Raw genomic sequence first — 21,419 nt, 5'->3', positions numbered from 1 at the left:
GTCTCTAGGGAGCCGTCACCCTCTGAGCTGGCTGGAGGAGCCCTGGAAATGCCCCGTCCACAGGGCTTATCTCAGTTGGTCATCAAGGAAAACCTTATCCTCTGGGCGTTGGTCAATCAGTGGCAATTCTCGAACTTGTCACTGCCTTTAGCAGTCAGTGATCCGTACTGGGACAAGCAGCAGGCTGGCTGAGGTCTGAGGGAGATCCGAGGATGTCCAGAGGGAGCTCTGAAAAGTTCTTGTTCCCCAGGGGAGGAGGGGAGGAGGGTTAGAAGGCAACACACCGGTGTATGAATGTGCATCTCTCACCTCTTCCTGAAGAAGCAGGAAGTGCGAGCAGAAAGTGAGGCTAGGTCAGTTATCAAAGCTGGAATGTTGAAGGGATCACCCCACCCTGAAATACACACACTCACACAACCTCACCCCACACAACCACCTCCACACTGCCACACACATACCTCCCCCAACAAAACCATCCCACCATACACCTCCCACAAACACCTACACTCCACCCCCCCCACAGCTCCACCCCCCACATACAAACTCACACACACAAACCATCCCCACAGCCCCCCCACCTATTCACCCACACCCCCTACAGTTCCATACCCCCCCACACAACCATATCCCCATATACCCCCATTCTGCCCCCATCCCTGACCCACTCACTCACACACCCTTACCCCACACAACCACTTCCATACTGCCACACACATACCTCCCCCAACAAAACCATCCTACCATACACACCCTACAAACACCTACACTCTACCCCCCACATAAACACACATACACAAACCATCCCCACAGCCTGCCCACCCACATCCCCTACAGTTCCATACCCTTCCCCACACAACTATATCCCCATATACTCCCTTTCCTGCCCCCCCGCCCCTTACAGTACCCCACTCACAACCCCCCCCCCCCCACTCACACACATCCACACACCTCATACACCCTCACACAAACACCCACTCACACCCACACACATGCACAGTAAAAAGGTGGGAGACGTCGAAGGCATTTCAGGAAACCTCCATTCCATTGCTAGCTGACTGCTAAGCCAGCCAAGCAGAGACTGTAGTGGTGACACGTGACAAAGAATGCGGACCTCATGCAATTAGTCTCAGGGGCCAGTAAGGAAAACAAACTAGCAGCAGCCAGTACAACTAATCCCGAGGGAGTTGGATGCTGAATTCCAAAGTTGCCACGCTGCATTATTAAAATGTCCGACAGTCAACAACACATTATGAGGCAAGCAAAGAAATAAGAGAATGTGGCCCCTACACAGGGTGCAAACACATCCCAGCGGGTGCTTCCCTGCAGAGGCCCAGATGTTGGGCTGCCAAGTCAGCCATTTCTCACTCCTTTACTTCTGTAAGGTCAGCAGTGATGTCCCTCTCTCGTTCCTGACTTTAGTAACTTGGCTTCCTTTTTCTTGGTCTCTTTTCCCTTTGTTAAATGTTTGTCAATTTTGTCAATCTTTCCAAAGAATCAACTTTTTATTTTCTTTTCTCTTTCATTTCTTCTTTAACTTTGTAAGCACCATGCTCTAACCAATCGCACCACTGGAATGCCTTTTTCTTTAACTTCACTTATCCAGTTAATGACTGAACCTCTTATTTCAGAATGTTCTTCTCAGGGTGGGCACTGGGTGCAGCAGGTTAGGCTGGAGCTGGTGATGCCTGCATCCCACAGTGGAGTGCCGGGTTGAGTCCTGGCTGCTCTGCTTCTGATCCAGCCTTCCGGGAGGCAGCAAAAGATGAACCAAGCACTTGGGCCCTGCCACCCATGTGGGAGACCCAGATGGAGTTCCTAGATCCTGGCTGCAGCCTGGCCTCGAACTGGCTGATGTGGCCATTTGAGGAGTGAACCAGTGGATGGAAGATCACTTTTTTTTTTTTCCTTGCTGTCTCCCCCTCTTTTGTTTTGCTCTGCTTTTTGAGTTTAGGCTCCCCATTTCCAATCCAGCTCCCTGCTAATGGCCTGGGAAAAAGTAGTGAAGATGGCCCAAGTGCTTGTGTCCCTGCTGTCCATGTGGGAGACCTGGAGGAAGCTCCTAGCTTACAGCTTCAGCCTGGCCCAGCCCTGGCCATTTTGGCCATCTGGGGAGTGAGCCAGTGGATGAAGATCTTTCTCTCTCTCTGTGTAACTTTTCCAAATAAATAAATAAATCTTGAAATTGATGCACATGAAGAGTCTTTAAAAGTTCATGGAAAATTTAAATTTTGAAAAAATCAAGCATGGATTTCAAATTTTTCATCAAAATAAACATCTTTAAATTTTATTTTCCATAGACTTTTTGAAGTACACTCCTATGTTTTCTGAGCACAATGAAATTTTTTTAAAGATTTATTTTATTATTTACTTGAAAGGCAGATTTACAGACAGAGAGAGAAACAGATCTTCTATCTGCTGGTTCACTCCCCAAATGGCAGCAACAACCAGAGCTGGATCCATCTGAAGCCAGGAGCTTCTTCCGGGTCTCCCACATGTATGCAGGGGCCCAAGCACTTGGATCATCTTCTGTTGCTTTCCCAGGCACATTAGCAGAGAGCTGGATTGGAAGTAGAGTAGCTGGGACTCAAACCAGTGCCTATACGGATATGGGATGCTGGTGCTGCAGACAGCAGCTTAACCTACTATGCCATAGCGCTGGCCCCTAGCACAATGAAACTAAACAAGCAATCAATAACAGAAAGATATCTGGGAAGCTCACAAATATGTATAAATTAAATTACATATTACCAATTAATCAATGGGCCAATGAATAAAATTTATTACTGAAAACTCCTATACACTGAATGCCTTCAAAATTCAAAAAGTTTTTATTCTTTTAAGACATCATCCATAATATGAAAAACTCACAGGAGAAAATATTTGTAAGACATATCTGATAAAAAACTTGTACAAGAATATATAAAGCAGTCTTATATATCAACAATGAAAAGACAAAGAATCCAATTAAAAAACAGGAAAAGGATTTGGACATCTCCCTAAACAAGATATACAAATGAATAATATGCACCTTGAAAGGTTCGCAACAGTGTTAGCCATTGGGGAATGAAAATAAAAATCACAGTGAGATATCACTTCATACCCACTAGGATGGCTAAAATAAAGATGAAAACCAGTGTTGATGTAGTTGTGAGAAACTGGAACTTTCATTCATTGCTGGTGGGAACATAAAGTGGGGTAGCCATTTTGGAAAACTATTTGGTGATTCCTTGGCCAGCGCCGTGGCTCAATAGGCTAATCCTCCGCCTGCGGTACCGGCACACTGGGTTCTAGTCCCAGTTGGGGTGCTGGATTCTGTCCTGGTTGCCCCTCTTCCAGACCAGCTCTCTGCTATGGCCTGGGAGTGCAGTGGAGGATGGCCCAAGTGCTTGGGTCCTGCACCTGCATGGGAGACCAGGAGAAGCACCTGACTCCTGGCTTTGGATCAGCATGATGCGCCAGCCACAGCGCGCCGGCTGCGGCGGCCATTGGAGGGTGAACCAATGGCAAAAAGGAAGACCTTTCTCTGTCTGTCTCTCTCTATCCACTCTGCCTGTCCAAACAAACAAACAAACAAACCTATTTGGTGATTCCTCAAAATATTGCATGTGGAGTTGTCATATGACTTAACAATTTCATCCCTAAGCATATACCCAAGAGAACTGAAAACGCATGTCCATATTAAAATGCTACAGAAATGCTTCTGGTAGAATTATTCAAAATGGGCCTGAAGTACAAACAGCCCAAATGCCATAAACCAGTGAGTGGGTGAATGAAAGATATCACGCATGTTATTTGGCCATAAGAAGGATGGAAGTGCCAACACATGCCATGACATGGGCGGACCACATCATAAAAGATCATGTTTGATTCCGTTTACAGGAAACATTTGGAATAGGCAAAGCCACAGAGAAAGCAGTAGGCTGTGCCTGCTGTGGTGCAGGGGTCATGAGCATTGGAAATGATCGCTAAGGGGTTCACGCTTTCTGGAGTAATGTTCTAAAATCAGATGATGGCGGTGACTGCACAAGGCTGTGAAGAAATCACTGAATTGCATCTGTTAAACGAGCAGATTTTATGGCAGTGAAGCTGTAAAAGAATAAAAATAAAACCAAATGTCCTTTCTTTGCCTCCCTACATTAAAAAGAGGGGCAATGATTTCTACCTTTGCATCGTTGGTTCTCAACTGGGATTTTTTTCCCCAAGGAACACCTGGCAACTTTTGAAGATGTAGTGGATGGAGGCCAGGGATGCTGCTGGACCTCCAGCACTCAGAACAGCACCCATACTAAAGAATGAACTGGCCCTAAACATTAAGAATAGTACAGCTGAGAAACCCTGCCTTAGTTCAAGCTCCCCCAGGTAAGAACAGGGGAGGCGGTGCCTCCTGCCTCTCTCACCAGCAGAGGCCCTGCGGTGCAATGGCAGCCCTGTGTCGATGCAGTGTTAGAGTTCAGCCTAAGAAACTCACCATCAAGGCAACAGCAAGGCTGGGAACCACAGTCGTGTTCAAGGAGTGTCCTTGGGTTTGGTCTCATTTCCAAGAATAGATTTGCTTCCTAGTATTCTCTCTCTTTGCCTTATCTCTTGGACATTGAACTCCAGAGCACACTTCCCCTTTTTGGGTTGACTGCTCAACAGTTTTAAAGCAAACCAATGATCCAAAAGGCATAGGTCTTACATCTTACCTTTTAAAGTTTCATTCTTGAATTTATATTGTATATCCCTATTTTTTTAAGGTCTATTTATTTGAAAGAGTTACAGAGAGGCAGAGGCAGAGGGGGAGAGAGAGAGATCTTTCATCTGCTGGTTCACTCCCCAAATGCCTGCAATGGCTGGAGTTGAGCCAATCTGAAGCCAGGAGCCAGGAGTTTCTTCCAGGTTTCCTTTGTGGGTGCAGGGGTCCAAAGACTTGGGCCATCCTCCACTGCTTTCCCAGGTACATCAGCAGGGAGCTGGCTTGGAAGTGGAGCAGCTGGGACTCGAACCAGTGCGCATATGGGATGCCAGTGCCGCAGGTGGTAGCTTTACCATTAGACTACAATGCTGGCCCCATCTTGTGTATTTTATATGGTGTGGTAAGTTATTTATGCTGAGCCCAGCACTTTGAATGCATGCATATAAGCAGCAGATGTCTTCCTAGCTGGGAGTGGGGGTGGGTGGTGGCAGGTCATTAGGCAGAGCCAAGGGTGGTGTGACAGAGACATGGTGGACACTGCAGGCAGGCACCAATGACCTCGCTCTAGGGTACATGATCTCCTGCTCCAGAGGCCTGGTGGGTGGGCCAGAAGCAGGGTGTGAGGAAGGAGGCAGCTCCTCCAGGACGGCGGCTGTTCCTGGGCTGCTGTGTTCACTGTGGCCCCTGGCTGTCAGAAAGGCTGGGCTTTCAAGGGACAAGTGACAGATGTCAGTGAGAGTAACAGAGGGGACCCAACGCTCAGCAGAATGGGGGCGCGGATGTCTTGGGTGTGCCCTGGCCTGGGACCCAGGAATTTGGCTTCTAGGTTTCAAGTCCCTGTTCCACCTTTGTTGGCCGAGTGGCTGACTTGTTTCCTGTTGCTCAAGCAAGATGGGTCTTCCTCTGGGGTTGTTGCTGGGAGCAAGTGAGATAATGCCACATTCATTTCTAGGCTGCAAACTTTTTCTTTCTTTAGATGCTGAGGGACACAGATGATTGTGGAGTCACCATAATGACTGCTGGGCTGCCTCAGAAGTAGGTAATTACTGTTAGAAATGGGAAGACTTGAGTGGCCCCAGGGAATTAATTAAAACTTACCCAGGCCCTGAGGGGAGAAAGTGTTAATCATGAATTTGCATTTGGATGTATGCAAATTACTGCTCAGACTTCCAGGGTGAAGAGGTTCTCAGGGGCCTGGGGTGGCCAGTCCTTGTCCAAGTTCTCTTTCTCAGCACCTGTTAAGACCTTTGCTCATCCATTTTCCATTAACAAAGTCTGGCCCAGGAGATTCAACTCGTCCTGGGATTCAGGGAAAATAGCTTTCCAGGCCTCACACGTTCATTCAGGGTCTCTAGGGAAGAGGGCGCCACAGCTCCAGTTTCTTGCACTGTCCTTGCATATGAGCTGATGTGTTTTCTCTTCCAACTTTGGTGACGTTGGCCAGTGGCCACTTGTCCCCTTTCTTTCTTTTTTCTCAATGGTGAAAACAAATGTAGAATTGGCCAGCCACACTCAGATGGTCCTAGTCTTGTGTTCAAAGCATAAAAGTCAGGAGCCAACCGAACATGGGCCTCCTTCCGTCCACCAGTCCTGATGGGAGAGTTGATGCTGGTGGCGTCAGTGTCACAGATTTCCTTCACAGCCTGTTTGATCTGGTGCTCATTGGCCTTGGCATCAATGAACACAGGTGTGTGGCTGTCTCTGGGCTTCTCCCTGGCAGACTCTGTGGCCGGGGGGCACCTGATGATGGTGCAGTATAGCTTGCTTCTTCTTGGGCCCTCTTCTGAGGATATCCGGGCGGCCTCCCTAGCTGCAGCATTTTGGGCCCATGAAAGGTGGGTGACGAGCAGATCTGTTTTGTGGCTGAGGACACCTTCCAGCACTGCCCTTCTGACCTTCAAAGCCTTTGCTTGGGGAAGGCAGGGGCTTCTTTCCTTGTCTTTGGCACCATCTTGGTGAAACTGGCTCTTTCTTCTCTTTCCCCATTATTCTTCAGTTCATTTCCCCACTCCTTGGCTTCCCCCGTGTCTCTCCATCACCACATATGCCAGCTACTGCATCAGCTCTCGCTCTCACAGAGTGGAGTCCTGTGCCTGGGTATACATTTCTCTGGCCATCCTTTCTCCTCTCTGGCCACTGTCATGTCTTGTACCATCCTTACTCCTACTTCAGTAGCTCCTCACTTGCAAGGGATCCACAGAGAGGCTCACCCATGGCGTTCTGTTGCGGAGGCAGGAGTGTGCAGGGGTCTATGCCCACGGGCAGGTGGGGGACTTGTGCCCTGAGCTGTGCCTGTTTGTACCGCATCTGACCTTGTCGGGGCCTCGGAGACTTGTACACTGGAGTCCAGGGAAGCGCATCCCGGGGATTCTGCACTCTCTGGGGCACCTTCAGTCTCTCAGACCTTAGCTGTGGTACCTTACACCACCTACCTGCATTACACTGATCACTGTCTCTGACCTCAAGGCTGAGATGGCATGTGGCAGATCGCAGGGTCTCCTCTTCCTGCCAGGGGTTACTCTGGAGCTTTCCTGCATGTTCTGCATAGGAGTAGGGTTGTGCCTGCACACACATACATGCATACACAGTACACAGAGAGATGCAGGAGATGGATGGGTGGGACAGGGGCCTCCACAAGCGTTAGACCAAGAGCCTGAAGACCTGGGTTCTGGTCCTAACCCTGACTCCTGGGGGCGGTGGATAAATTCCATTCCCTCGCCATCTTCACTTCTTCTTCTGGAACATGATAGAATTACAGCAGGAGTTGCCAAGGCATCTTGTTTCTGTGATGTGGGTGTAGAAACATGTGGTGTGGGCGTTGGGTTGGAGGCTGGGTTTATAGCTGGTTTTGGAGGTAGGTGGACTGAGTTTGAATTCTGGTTAAGCTGCTCTCAAAAGTGACGTCCAGGGCCAGTGCTGTAGTGTAGCAGGTAAAGCTGCCACCTGCAGTGCTGGCATCCCACATGGGTGCCGGTTCAAGTCCTGGCTGCTCCTCTTCCAATGTAGCTCTCTGCTATGGCCTGGGCAAGCAGTAGAAGATGGCCCAAGTCTTTGGGCTCCTGCAGCTGCATGGGAGACCAGAAGAAGCTACCAGCTCCTGGCTTCAGATGGGTGCAGCTCCAGCCATTTGGCCATCTGGGGAGTGAACCAGTGGACAGAAGACTTCTCTCTGGCCGGTGCAGCGGCTCACTAGGCTAATCCTCCGCCTTGCGGTGCTGGCACACCGGGTCTAGTCCTGGTTGGGGCGCCAGATTCTGTCCCGGTTGCCCCTCTTCCAGGCCAGCTCTCTGCTGTGGCCAGGGAGTGCAGTGGAGGATGGCCCAAGTGCTTGGGCCCTGCACCCCATGGGAAACTGGGAGAAGTACCTGGCTCCTGCCATCGGATCAGCGCAGTGTGCTGGCTGCAGCGCGCTGGCCGCGGTGGCCATTGGAGGGTGAACCAACGGCAAAAAGGAAGACCTTTCTCTCTCTTTCTCACTGTCCACTCTGCCTGTCAAAACAAAACAAAACAAAACAAAACAAAACAAAACAACCTCTCTCTGCCTCTCCTCTCTCTGTGTAAAATAAATAAATCTTAAAAAAAAAATGACCTGTCTCTGCCTCTCAAATAAAAAAAAATCTTAAAAAAGTGATATTCCCTGTTTCCATCACTCCAGAGTGGTATTAGCCCAAGCTCCTAGTGTCAGGGCTAAGTAGGGTGACTTAGGCACCAGTGCTGTGTCTCGCACAATACTTGTCCATAAACATCGTTGCTGGTCTCAGCTCTGCCATTCATTCACTGAAAGAGCTTGGCTAAATCACACAACTTCAGCTTCTCCTTTGTGGATTCAAGAATCTGGACCTCATAGAGCCGCAAAACCCCTTCCTTTCCTGGACTCTGCATCCCACAGCGCAGGGGAGAAAGGGTCCAGGGCACCCGACTATCCAGAGATTCACCACTAGAGGGCAACATGCTCGCATCTGGAGAGAAGGCGGGATGGGCAGAGCCAATCTACCGACGGTTAATGGCCAGGGAGCTGGGTTGCTGAGCTCAGCTCCAGTTAGATATTCCCAAGGGACCCTGGACACACACCCCCATTCCCTCCATGTGGGATCTCACCATTGTTCCTGGGGTGGAGACCCCCCTACCCCCAGACCCAGGCTGATGGTGAAGGGCCTGAGTAACTCCATTTTGAAAAAGTGCCTCCATTCGGAGAGGCAGACCTGACATCCAGTAAAAGTAGGGTCACTCTGGGGAAACCGAAACTTACAATGGAACACAAAACTTACAACAGAACAGCTCTAGTTCACCATATAAGAAAATCCCCTGGGTCCGAACCAATCAGGAACAACCGCTTTTGATCTGGAAATACCAGAGGTGACCCCAGCCAATCCACCCTACCCTGCACCCCTTGATGACGTAACCCTGCTTTAAAAGATGCTCCGGAGCACAGCTCAAGGCCTCCCTCTGCCCTCTGCTGCGTGGTTGGTTAGACGGGGTCCCTGGCATGGCTTGTACTTCCGAAATAAACCTTGCTTTTCCATTTCGTTGTGTTTGAGTGTCTGGTGGCATTTGGGGATCCAACGATCTGGGCATAACATCTTGGGGGCTTGTCCGGGATCCCCAAAAGCCCCCCAGCGACCTTGACCCCAAAGGTTTGCTCCAGTCAACTGGGTGAATTCATTAGTCTCTTTGTTGTCCGAGTGTATTTGATTGTTAACTGTTCTGTAGTGCAGCCATTGCATCTGAAGTCTGAATCTGAGGGTCTTGCCCAAGCAGACGCGCTCGTGGGGCAACCTTGAAGGAAATGGGAGATGTCCTGATTCCTCATCTGGGTGAGGATTCCGATCTCGAAATCCTCCTGTCTGGGACCTGGGAAGGTCTAATCTGTAACTCTGGGGACGAAGAGGAAACTTTGTTGCAGCTGCAGAGTTCTCATCCCATCCAAACGGTCCTTGGTCTCCATCAAACTCCCAGAGGTTCGCCCTTGGTGGCTCCCAGAGGTCTGCCCTCGGAGTGATTGAGATCTTCTGTAATAAGACCATCTGTATCTGTCTGTGGAAATTCAGTACAGGCCCAGTGTCTGCTTGTCTTTTTGCTAATTAGTGTTTGTCTCATTCTATTTCTTTTTTTTTTTTTTTTTGACAGGCAGAATGGACAGTGTGAGAGAGAGAGAGACAGAGAGAAAGGTCTTCCTTTTCCCATTGGTTCACCCCCCCAATGGCCGCTGAGGCTGGCGCACTGCGGCTGGCGCACCACGCTGATCTGAAGCCAGGACCCAGGCGCTTCTCCTGGTCTCCCATGCGGGTGCAGGGCCCAAGCACTTGGGCCATCCTCCACTGCACTCCCAGGCCACAGCAGAGAGCTGGACAGGAAGAGGAGCAACCGGGACAGAATCCAGGGCCCCGACTGGCACAAGAACCTGGGGTTCTGGTGCCACAGGTGGAGGTTTAGCCTATTGAGCCGCGGCACTGGCCTCATTCTATTTCTGTTGATGACTGAATTGACGGGACGGAAAATGGGGGCGACTCCATCCTCTCCATTAGACTGACCCTTGTACATTGGAAAGATGTTAAAAAGGTGGCTCATAACAGTGTAAATGTTAAGAAAAACAATTAGGTTAGTTTCTGCACCTTGGAATGGCTCCCTTTTGATGTGGGCTGGCCCCAAGAAGGAACATTTAATTTGACTATTATTTCTAAAGTTGAAGATTTGATCTTTCAGCCTCGAACTGGACATCTGGATCAGGTACCCTACATTGTAACCTGGAGGAGTCTCGAACGGGTAGATGGACCCCTCCCCAGGGTCTGATCCTTTTTACCAAATTCCCCAATACCAGTTTCTAATCCGTCTACTCCCTCAGTTACTCCCTGTGAAAACAAAAGAAAAAGAACAAAAACCACCTGTTCTCTAAGGAGGGACGGATGAGTCTGAACTTTTCCCCTGCCCTATTCCCCTCTGGCGGGGAATGCAACCCCACCATGGGAGGAGGCAGGGCAGCGAGAGGAACTCCCCCAGGGGCCGGCTCAGTCCACTCAGAGCTGCAGGGGAGTCCCTCCCCAGCCCAACACCACGGTAACGCTGCCCCTAAGACCGGCAGGACCAGTGGACGCCAATGGCAACCAGCTCCTCTGGTACTGGCCGTTTGCAATCAGTGATCTGTACAACTGGCAAATGCAAAATGCCCCTTTCTCTAAGAATCCCCAAGAACTTATTAACCTTTTAGAAACTGTTTTGTTCACCCACCAGCCTACCTGGGATGATTGTAACAAGCTTTTAAGTATCCTTTTCACCATGGAGGAGAGGAACCGGATTCTGGAGGCAGCCCGAAAAGCAGTGCCGGGACTGACCAGGGCCCCTTTGACAGATCTGGTGACCATTAATGCTTATTTGCCTGCCACCCGCCCTGATTGGGACTATAATACAGCACAAGGTAAGGAGAGACTCCAAGTCTATCGCCAGGCTCTGATGGCGGGTCTCAAAGTGGTGGCACGCAAGTCGACCAATATGGCCAAAGTTTATGATATCAGGCAGGGAGCAGATGAGAGCCCTGCAGCTTATCTAGAACGGCTGTTAGAGGCTTTTCACCAATATATGCCCTATGACCTTGAGGCAGAGGAATTGGCCTAAATGACAAAAAGTTAAATGTCTAAACTGGTAGCCGGTATGCCTTCACCACTGCCCATGTCCACAGGGCTATTTATCAGGAGAGGGGCCTGTTGACTGCAGAAGGAAAGACTGTCAAAAACAAACAAGAGATCCTGAGTCTCCTCACAGCCCTGTAGGGGGCCCAAGAAACTGGCAATCATTCATTGCCCAGGCCACCAAAGAGGCTTAGGGCCTATCCACCTGGGAAATAACTTGGCAGATAAGGTTGTCAAAGAAATAGCTGAAACCAGGAAAATTACTCCTGTCCTGGTGGACCCAGGGGTGTGAGATTTGCCAGAGACCCCCCAGTACACTGGGTTATATACTGGGAAGTTGACTTTACTGAAATTAAGCCAGGAAAATTTGGCTATAAATATTTATTAGTGTTCATGGATACTTTTTCTGGATGGATTGAAGTCTTCCCCACAAAACATGAAACTGCCAATGTGGTAGCAAAATAACTGGTTGAAGAGATCGCGTCCAGGTATGGATTTCCCACCATGATCGGGTCAGACAAGGGCCTGGCTTTCGTCTCGCAGGTAAGCCAGGGAATAGCCACTGCACTGGGGGAAAATTGGAAATTACATTGTGCAAACAGGCCCCAAAGCTCAGGACAGGCAGAAAGAATGAACAGAACTCTAAAGGAGACCTTAACTAAATTGGCCTTAGAGACTGGCATGGACTGGGTAACTTTCCTTCCCTTTGCTCTATTCCCCCTACCAGCTAAGCCTTACTCCTTTTGAAATTATGTATGGGAAACCCCCTCCCCTAGTTTACAGTCTGATTTGATTGCTATTTTAGATGACCAGGATGTCCTGGATGCTGTGCGTCGGCTCCAACTTACCCACCAGGATATTTGGCCTAAATTAAAAGCTGTATATAAAACTGCTTCTCCCCCTACCCCTTATAGATTCCGACTGGGGGATTGGGTTCTGGTTCGGAGACATCATCACAAGACTCTTGAGTCTCGATGGAAGGCCCCTTCGTCGTCCTCATGACAACTCCCACAGCTCTCAAAACAGACGGGGTCGCTGCATGGATCCACTACTCTCACGCCCGACTGACAGACCTGGCCACTCCTCCTACAACGGAGCCCTGAGGAGAAACCTGGAACATCCTCAAACATCCATCCAGCCCACTGAGACTCAAATTGCACAGAGATGGGGCCCAATCCCAAAACCCTTCCAGCTAGCTTTGATTTTGCTTTTGCTCTTGTTCTTCTTTTCCTTCCATCAAGCTTCGGCTGTAAGTAACCTTCATCAACCGTACCAGTGGGTGCTGAATAGACATGGCAAAGTCCTACAATCAGGGACCGGAACACTTGGTGGCCAGCAATGGTGTCCTTTGTAATGACCCTTTGTGCTCTGGCCCCTCTCGGTTGCTGCTTAAATGCTAGGAACTTTTATATGTGCCCTGCTTCAGGACCAACATATTGTAACAATCCCAGTCACTATTACTGTGCCTACTGGGGGTGTGAAACAATAGCATCTAACTGGATACTAAAACCAGGAAAAGATCCAAATATCAAGGTACAATGGTGGCCGGAAAATTGTATACCTAACAGCCCTTTCGGGAGTGGTGGATGGAAACAAAATCATAAGGTCAACAACTGACTACGTGAACAAATCCAAATTAATATAACCAACTCCAGTGACCCTAAATGGGCCTAGGGAAGGAGCTGGGGTGTTAGATGTTATAAGGAAGGAACGGATCCAGGAGGGATATTTTCCTTTCAGAGGTTTCTGGCAGAGGAGTCAGTGGCAATAGGCCCCAATAAGGTAGTAAATCTTCAACCAACACAATAGCTGACCCTCAGTACGGTGGGCCCCATTATTGACTCTAAACCTGACACAATAAGCCCTACCGTTTTCTCTGGACTCACAAGGGTTACTAATGCCCCCAACACCCTTGATCCTCAATTTCCTGTAAAACACCTGCCATTAGATTTGCTTGCCCAGTCTTTCCAGGTCCTAAATGCTACCAGCCCAAATTTAACAATGGCTTGTAGGCTTTGCTATGACATAGCTTCCCTCCCACCCCCCCATTTTGAAGCTTATGTGGTCACCACTGTGTTTTCTTAAATTTATTATTATTATTATTATTATTTATTTTTTTTTTTTGACAGGCAGAGTTAGACAGTGAGAGAGAGAGAGACAGAGAGAAAGGTCTTCCTTCTGTTGGTTCACCCTCCAAATGGCCGCTACAGCCAGTGCACTGCGCTGATCCAAAGCCAGGAGCCAGGTGCTTCCTCCTGGTCTCCCATGTGGGTGCAGGGCCCAAGCAGTTGGGCCATCCTCCACTGCCTTTCCGGGCCACAGGAGAGAGCTGGACTGGAAGAGAAGCAACTGGGACAGAATCCGGCACCCCAACCAGGACTAGAACCCAGGGAGCCAGCGCCGCAGGCAGAGGATTACCCAAGTGAGCCATGGCGCCGGCCTCACTGCCACGTTTTCTAACTCTACCTCCTCCACTAACTGTAGATGGAAAAGCGGTAACCAGGGTTTAACTTTGGGACAGGTTACGGGGCAGAGACTCTGCTTGGGACAGGTCCCCCACAGCAAAAAGCATCTCTGTAATTCTACTCTTAAGGTATACCCGGCAAACCGGTATATCATACCTCACAATGACACCTGGTAGGCTTGTTCTACCGGCCTTACCCCTGTGCCCATCTCCACGTCTTAAATCACACTGATTATTGCATACTTGTTAGACTGGTCCCCAAAATTCTATATCATACAAATAATGAATTCTTAAATAGAGTCCAGGACAAACAGGAAATGACTGAAACCCACAGATATAAAAGGGAGCCCATAACCGCCCTAACTCTGAGTTTACTAATAGGAGCCAGCCTGGGGGGCTGGGCACCTGAGTATTGGCCCTAGTTACCCAAAATCAGCATTACTCCAAAATAAGTGCAGCTATAGATATTGCCATAGAACGCATAGAAAACGCCTTCTCATCTCTGGCTGAAGTTGTGTTACAGATGAGGTGGGGACTCGACCTAGTGTTCTTGCAACAAGGGGGGTTGTGCGCTGGTCTGGGGAAGAATGCTGCTTTTACGCTGATCACTCGGGCCTAATAAAAGATAACATGGCTCAAGGCAGGGAAGGGCTGGCAAAACAGAAAAAAAGAACGGAAACCTCTCAGGGGTGGTTCGAGTCTTGGTTTAATTCATCTCCATGGCTAACCACCCTACTAACAGGACTCACAGGGCCCCTTGTTCTCCTAATTCTAATCTTAACCTTTGGCCCTTACATTATGAACAGACTTGTGCAGTTCATGAAGCAGAGATTGGGTACCATTCAGTTAATGGTCCAAGGGTCCCAATATAAGCCTTTAAATACGACTGAAACTTATGTCAGTCCACAACCCATGATTGGGTCTTTAAATATGCACAAAAACAAGGGGGGAATGAAGGGCCAGAGTAACTCCATTTTGAAAAAGTGCCTCCATTCGGAGAGGCAGGCCCGACTTCCGGAAAAAGCAGCATCACTCTGGGGAGACCCAAACTTACGCAGGAACAGCTCTAGCATTCACCATATAAGGGAACCCCCTGGGTCCGAGCCAATCAGGAACAACCGCGTTGGATCAGGAGGTACCAGAGGTGAGCCCACCCTACCCCGCACCCCACCCCCCATCCTCCCAGAAGCCTCGGGCCTATGTCTTCTCTCTTTCGCTCTTGTACCGGCTCACCCTCGGCCTCCGGGAAGTTCCACGTTCCCGCCAGGTTCGTCTGTCCTGGCCGCTCACCCACTTCGCATACCCCCCGTCCCCGCGAGCGCGGAGCCCACTGCCCCAGCGCCCGGACTTGTCTTCCTCCGCGCGGAGACCCGGATGCTGGCCGCCCCGCCCCCCGGCTCACGCGCCCGGATCTACTTTCTCGGCGTCGCGGCCTCCTCGCGGCCCCGGCGCTGACCGTTAACGCCGCCAACGGGCGAACCGGGGCGGCGGGGCCTGCGTGGCGAGGGCCACCTGCCTCACGGGCGTCGCCCCAGGCCGCCGCGCACTCCGTCCTCATCGTCCCCTTGCCCTTCCCTGGCGTCCATCGCCGCCTGCGTGACGCTCCCCAGGGGCTGCGGCTGGCCGGTGCGCGCCAGGTGAGGAACTTGGCCGTCACCGTCGCCTCCATCTCGACCCCCTGCTCGCTGAGGGTGGCCTCCTACGCTTGCGGCCTTGCCGCCGCCCTCGGGGGCTCTCCGCAGCCCAAGGCTGCCCCGAAGTAGTCTCCTCTACTTCGCTACCTGTTCCTCCCGCCTGTTTCGTGTTCCTTTTCAGGGCCGGCGCCGTCGCCGCTCCGAGGCCTCGGGCAGGCTCGGACCAGATCCGGGCCGGATTCAACCCTTTTGTCTACACCCGAGGGCCGCAGAGGTCACAGGGAGAGACACCTTTGCGGCTGTGGATCCTTGGAGTTCTTGGCGACAAGCAGGAAGGGGAAGCCGGGACCTGGCTGTGCTCGGGTGCGAGTGTGGGGGTCCCTCGCCCCGCCTGGCTCGAGGGCCCCCGGGGCCACTGACTTGCTGCCCGGAGATGTCACTTCTGGGGCCTGCTGCCATGACCTTGGCCTGGCTGCTTTTGTGGGTTGGGAGGGAGGTGGAGGAGGGAGCGTGGCTGGCATAATTTTGTGCCTGCCATGGTTCGCCAACTCCTGGACTGCCTGGGGGGCGGTGGCTCCTGAGACGTGGGGCTTCCTCCTCCTCCCACAGACTCCTCCTGGGTGCAGCCTTTCTCACCCATCAATCGCTCCTGCTGCAGTGGGTGCTCCTTCCTGGCAGGTGCAATGTCCACCCCCGCCGCGGGGCGGGGGACGGTCTGGGGGCAAACTTGTTGCTGCTTCTAGCTTGGTGGTGTCTGCCCAGTTACTCAGCCCCTGATGGACAACTCACCTGGGGTCCCGGAGAGGCTGGGGTCTCTCTAACTCGCCCCACCCCCCACTCTCTCTTCATTTCCTCCTCCGGTCCTAGCGTAGAAATAACACCACCATTTCTTTCTCCTGACTCTGGTCAGAAGGCCCGAGCTGGCCCTCGGAAGACCAAAATGACACTTCCGTGCCTTGCAGACTGTCCCCTGTTTGTACCTTAGTTTGCAGGCCAGAGGGATCCCTACCATTTTACTTTATCAGGGAGTCAGTTTGTTTTTTGGCTAGATGTTTTTATTTATCTGTTTTCATTTTTTAGTTTGGAAGGCAGGCAAAGAGAATTTGAAAGGCAGAGAGAGAAAGAGAGGTAGAGATATCTTCCATCAGTTGGTTCACCCCTTAATACCTGCAACAGCCAGGACTGGGCTAGGCTGAAGCCAGGAGCCCAGAAACTCAACCCCGGTCTCCCACATGGGTAGCAGGGACTCCAGTACTTGAGCTACCATCTGCTGCCTCCCAGGGTGTGCATTAGCAGGAAGCTGGAGTGGGAGGAGCAGTGGTGTTTTTTTTCTTCCAGTTCATTGAACTCTTATGACTATAAAGTAAACTGAAAGTAGGTCATTGTAAAGATTAAGAGAGGGAGGAGGGGGAAGGGTGGGAGCGTGGGTGGGAGGGAGGGTGGAGTGGGAAGTATCACTATGTTCTTATAACTGTATGTATGAAATACATGGACTTTGTTTACCTTAAATACAATAAAAAGTGGAGGAGCTGAGACTCAAACCAGGCACTCCAGTGTGGGATACAGGCAACCTAAGCGGCATCTTCACTGCGCCAAATGCACCCCTGCCCTGGAAGCCAACGTTTGTTCATGAACTCCCCTGCAGCCATAAGCTGCAGGAGGGGAGAGAACAAGAGGAGCAGCAGCACTCAGGGTGCAGTCAGTGAGGGCCTGCAAAGTAGCACTGGTGCAAAGTAGCACTGGTTTTCTTTTGCAGTTTACAAAAGTAACACTATGAATTGCCCAGAATTTTGCATCCAGAAAAAAGGAAAGAACATTCAACTTTGGGTGTGAATAATGTCCTTGGGAAATTATCGTGGCCTGTTTTCTGCTCTGTATCTGGATACAAGCAGATTTAAAAAGGCTAAAAATGGCCTTTTACTGCCCAAACTGCTTCATAATAGCTTTCCCCCAGTAGCTTTCCCCCAGTTTGTTAGACCTCATTGTAATGTTGTACCTTATCAGTCCACTTCTAAAGCACAATTTTAATATCTATCTGGTATCCTACTTTAGGGGTCTATCATAACTTTGAGCAGTCTCCTGTTGAGTGTTTGGTTGTGAATATTGCTGAAATAGAAATCATTGCACTGGTGCCTTTGTATATCTCAGGCTTTCCTAGCACAAACTTCTAGAAATGGAATTGCTGGGCCAAAGTGTGTGCCTGGTTTTAGAGCTTTTGAAACATTTTGCCAAATTGCCCTCCACAGGAATTTTTATTGTTTTACAGCCCAGTTGAATGCCTTTTCCCTACAATTTTTAGGGCTGGGGTCTGTGACGTGGGGAAGGGAGGGGTGGGGGTAAGGGTAGGGGTGGGGGTTGCTAGCCATGCTCTCAGGAGGCAGAGGACTCTGAGAAGAGGCACCCACTTCCCAGTGTGTTTTATCCAAACAGGGCGAGACTCTGGTTTTGTTTAAGCTGAGGAAGCAGATACAGGGCACACCTGTGAGTTTCAGGCAGTTTCTAGTACAAGGGTGTCCTTTGGAATATTCAGCTAGAGATCTAGACTGCTTTGTCTTCCTGGGGAAGGTATTTGGGACATAGACTAAAAAGTTATTTATCAGAGATTGAAATCTGACCGGGTGTCCTGCATTTCCATTTGTTAAAGCTGGCAACCCTGACCCCAGCGATGCCTGAGCAGGGCAGGAACTGCAGGGAGAGGGGAGCATCCAAGTAGAAAATTCCAGTGACCTCCGTTCAGGAAGAAGGCAGCCGCTGGGGAGACCCGGTGGTTTCCTGTGCTGGGGGCCCTTGTAGGGCAGAGCCCCACCCTTCATACCTGTAAGTGCCAGAGAGGATGTGGAAGGCGGGGAGGGAGATCCTTGGGAATAGGGGGCATGTAAGCGTCTAGTAGGGTCCCTTCTCATGGTGGGAAGTGTAGGAGTAGAGAATAAGGAGTTCTTGGGGCTGGCTGGCCAGAGGCTGGCCTGTAGTCAGCAACGTTGCACAGTGGCTGCTGACTTGGCCCAGGGTTTGGCCAGCTGTGAGATCCTGGGAGGTTTCTTGCCATGGCCATGCCTCAGTTTCCTCACCTGTAAAGCTATCGTTGTAGTCTCTGTTGCACAAAATTGTTGTAATGATTAAATATAGCCTTTCCTAGTCATCTTAAAAAAATTATTTGCAAGGTAGAGAGAGAGCACTCCAGCTGCTGGGGATGGGCTGGGCCGGAGCTGAGAGCGGCACTCCATTTAGCACGTCACTGTGTCTGGCAGGGGCTGAAGAACTTGAGCCATCACTGCTGCCCCCCAGGGTGTGCGTTAGCAAGAGGCCGGAGTCAGGAGAGGGGGGTCAGCATCTCTTGATTTGGGATGTGGGCATTTTAAGTGCGAGGCTGGATGCCTGCTCCCTCTCCAGTCATTACTACATAATCTCTCAGCATTATCTGGAATTTGCTTCTTTCTTTGCAATTTTTTCCCTTTCACCAAACAGTGGTGTTTCATCAGGGCAGGGATGCTGCCTGTCTCATTCTCCAATGTATTTCTGGTGCCTTGGCTAGTGGCTGGGACATAATAGATATTTAGTAAATATTTATTGAATACATATGTACATAAATAAAAAACTATCATAGCGCATGGTAATGAAGGGCTAAGGAGTCTATTTCCATCACTGTTGTGATTGCCACTACTATCTGTGAACGTCAGTGGTAACTGTCACGGAGATTTTTAGATGTCTCAAACATTTAGGACTTCCTCCCTAGGAAAACCCCTTAAAGTTGCTGGGAAGTGTAAAATGTGTCAGATGGGAGAGAGGTGAGGGAGAAGCTGGGTGTGGGCCTGGGGGAGAGGGCATTTGGAAGAGGAAATCCTGGTGCAGGCTGTGAGGGTGATGGTCGGGAAGGGTCAGATGGGCCATTGTCTAGGGCCGTGGCTGAGCCAGGTGAATGATCCTGGGCGAAGAAGAGCTGACCGTGGCTGCTCACAGAGTTGAAAGGAGTCCCGAAGAAACAGTCTCAGAGAAGTCCTAGGAACCTGTAGAAGCAGCTGAGCTCCTCCCACAAGGGCAGTTTGGTTGGGGGGCTGCTGGCGGCTTCCTGGGCACTGTGCTGCTGCTGCTGCTTCTGGGACCTGACAGCCCCCCGGCGTCTTCAGTGTGAATCACCAACTTCTTTGCATCACTTGCACCTGATTGAAAGCCGCCACTGCCAGGTCGGGCTGAGGTCACAGGCCTGTATCTTGGCTGTTAGGGTTTAGGGAAGAGGTCACAGGCCTGTATCTTGGCTGTTAGGGTTTAGGGAAGCTAGTTATGTGGGCCGCGTGGCCGCTGGAGCAGGGGGAGAAGCTTTCTCCCCGACAGAGCCCTTAACCACATGGCAGAGTCAGTTCCAGGTTGACTGTGAGCGGTGAGCGGAAGCCCCTGTTGTTTGGTTTGTGCGCAGTCTCCTTTCCTGCCACTCCATACACTTGATCCACAGGCTGTTAGGAAAGAACTGGGGAATGAGGAAGCTGGATCAGAAGCAGAGCTGGGACTTGAACCAGGCACTCGGACATGTGAATGTGACAGTCTGTCTCTGATAGTATTATCCAAAGGTTTCTGCCACGATCCCTCCCATCCCACATGCACTTGACAATATGCTCTTGCTATTCACCTCTATCAAGAGATGGAGTCTAGGGGTAGGCACTGTGGTGCCCTGGGGTAAACCACACTCAGGACACCTGCAGCTCACGTAAGTGCCTGGAATAGGGCCCCACCTCTGCATCCGATCCAGCTTCCTGCTGATGTGCCCCACTGGGAGACAGGAGTGATGGCTCAAGTAATTGGGTCCCTGCCACCCATGTGGGAGATGTGGGTGGAGTTCCTGGCTCCTGCTATGGCCTGGCCTAGCCCTAGCTGCTGACTGCTCTGGCAAGACCTGCACTTTACAGCTCCAGGAAGGAGTACTGTATTATGAAATACTTGACATGAAAATTCAGACTGGATATGAAATCCTTTCACTAATTCAAGAGTTTTAAACAGCACCATTGTCTAAGGGAGAGAAAAGGAAGAACTGGTGGATTATTTACGTATCATTTTTTAAAAGATTATTTATTCGAAAGGCAGAGTTGCAGAGGCAGAGAGAGAGAGAGAGAGAGAGAGAGAAAGAGAGAGATCTTCCATCCGCTGGTTCCCTCTCCAATTGGCTGCAATGGCTGGAGCTGCATTGATTCGAAGCCAAGAGCCAGGAGCTTCTTCCAGGTCTCCCATGTGGGTGCAAGGGCCCAGGGACTTGGGCCATATTCTAGTGCTTTCTCAGGCCATAGTAGAGAGCTGGATTGGAAGAGGAGCAACCAGGACTCCAACTGGTCCCCATATGGGATGCTGGCACTGCAGGCGGCAGCTTTACCTGCTGTGCCACAGCGCTGGCTCCTATATATCATTTCAACTGTTAGAAAACTGAACGACTTTGAAACAGATTTTATGGGAAGCTCCTGACTTCAGATGGGCGCAGCTCTGGCTGTTGCAGCCAGTTGGAGAGTGAACCAACCAGTGGATGGAAGACTCCCCCCGCCCCCGCCTCTCCTCTCTCTGTGTTACTCTTTCAAATAAATAAATCTTTTATTATTATTTTTATTTTTGACAGGCAGAGTGGACAGTGAGAGACAGAAAGGTCTCAAATAAATAAATCTTAAAAGTTTTACATGTTTGTTGCTTACTTCTATGAGTAGTTCTCTTAATATTAACCATGAGGCCAGCACCGCAGCTCGCTAGGCTAATCCTCCACCTGTGGTGCTGGCACACCGGGTTCTGTCCCGGTTGCCCCTCTTCCAGTCCAGCTCTCTGCTGTGGCCCGGGAGTGCAGTGGAGGATGGCCCAAGTGCTTGGGCCCTGCACCCCAACACTTCTAACTGAAGTGTTGTATTCTTTGGCCAAAATCTCCTCAATTCCCCCACTTCCCTCCACAGTCTCTGGTAACCGCCATTCTACTGTATGCTTTTATGAGTTCAACTTTTTCCAATTCCTTATATAAGGAAGACCATGTGGTCTTTCTGTATCCAGTTTATTTCACTAAA

This window comes from Oryctolagus cuniculus, chromosome 11 (genome assembly GCF_051225735.1).
Source record: "Oryctolagus cuniculus isolate XC-2025 breed Fujian yellow rabbit chromosome 11, ASM5122573v1, whole genome shotgun sequence".
Classification (NCBI taxonomy): domain Eukaryota; kingdom Metazoa; phylum Chordata; class Mammalia; order Lagomorpha; family Leporidae; genus Oryctolagus; species Oryctolagus cuniculus.
This window is presented reverse-complemented; position numbering follows the sequence as displayed.